At 43.4% G+C, this 1,285-nt stretch overlaps 1 non-coding gene across 1 annotated transcript; it reads left to right on the top strand.

Moving 5' to 3' along the window:
• Nucleotides 1–855: 855 nt before the first annotated feature.
• trnan-guu (transfer RNA asparagine (anticodon GUU)) lies at nt 856–937 on the top strand. Its single transcript has one exon. It is a non-coding gene; the product is annotated as a tRNA-Asn (tRNA).
• Nucleotides 938–1,285: the final 348 nt, after the last annotated feature.

Genomic DNA, 1,285 nt, shown 5'->3' with positions numbered 1-1,285 from the left:
TGTCTCTGGCATCGAATTTCATAGTGTAAACTCCCTCTGAATCCTTCCACCGCAGTCCGCTGTTTGGGAAGTGTTCCTGTTGTGGGATATGCACATCCCCGTCTGTCACCTGCTGCTCCCAGTATGCGCTCTGGCACTGCACTAACTTTCCTTCTGACACTTGCTCACTGTGTTGCTGTGATCATACGGTGACTTGGTGTCGCACGGCCCAGGAAAATGATACAGATCAAGGTTTTTGCATTGTTGAGTTCAATTGTCAGTTTAGCCTTATTTTGGATTTTGAAATTGTCTGTCCTGTACACAAGTGAGTGTCAAAAACATCTGAGCGGAAGTTAGGTGTTCCGAATAATGACATTGAGCACTATGCACTCTCCTCCAGTCTGGAAAACAATTCCTCACAGGCAATTTAATTGACAATTTACAGCAGGTGCAGGAGTAGGCCATTCTGCCTTCGAGCCAGCACCACCATTCATTATGATCATGGCTGAACATCCTCAATCTGTATCCTGTTCCTGCCTTATCCCGATAACCCTTGACTCCACGATCCTTAAGAGCTCTGTCCAACTCTTTATTGAAAGAACACCTCCTGCTGTCTCGGGTTCTTCATTCCGTTGACTTCAAGTCTTCACAGAATTCAACAGACCTTGTTACATATTCATTTACTCACATTTGTTCAGATCATTATGTGCATAGTGTGACAGTGGGAGTGCACTTGCCCCACAACCCAGGGGTCAGATCATAGTCTTGGAACCGTACTTTGTTATTTCTCATTTCACCAACACCAGGGAGATCTGCTGCTCTGCTTGATTTATGAAATTCAATTATTCATAAGGTCATAGCGTTTGGTACATCTGTGACGAGGTGGCCGAGAGGTTAAGGCGATGGACTGTTAATTCATTGTGCTCTGCACGCGTGGGTTCGAATCCCACTCTCGTCGTTGTCATCACCAGCTTTCAATGGTGCGGTTTTCAGATGATCACAGCTGTTGTATGGAAACTGGGGTTCTGATAGTTATTTTATCTGCATTGACGCTATGACAAAAATCTCAAAGAATCGTTTGAGCCTGTTGAATAAATTACATTGCAATGTCGGTTGCATTGGGATAATGAAAAGGAGCGCGATATTCTTTTTCAAGTCAAGTTGCTGTGAACATTTTTTTCATCTGAAAGACATCCAGGAAAATCAAATAACGAGAGTTGCGATGTACATGTTATGCAAAGGGATTCTTAATGAATGTTTTGTCAGATGAAATCTGGAGGACGTTGAGGAGAAGTAATTCATCCTG

Source organism: Chiloscyllium punctatum, unplaced genomic scaffold (genome assembly GCF_047496795.1).
Source record: "Chiloscyllium punctatum isolate Juve2018m unplaced genomic scaffold, sChiPun1.3 scaffold_242, whole genome shotgun sequence".
Classification (NCBI taxonomy): Eukaryota; Metazoa; Chordata; class Chondrichthyes; order Orectolobiformes; family Hemiscylliidae; genus Chiloscyllium; species Chiloscyllium punctatum.
The sequence above is the reverse complement of the archived record's forward strand: the minus strand, read 5'-3'. Positions and strand labels throughout refer to the sequence as shown.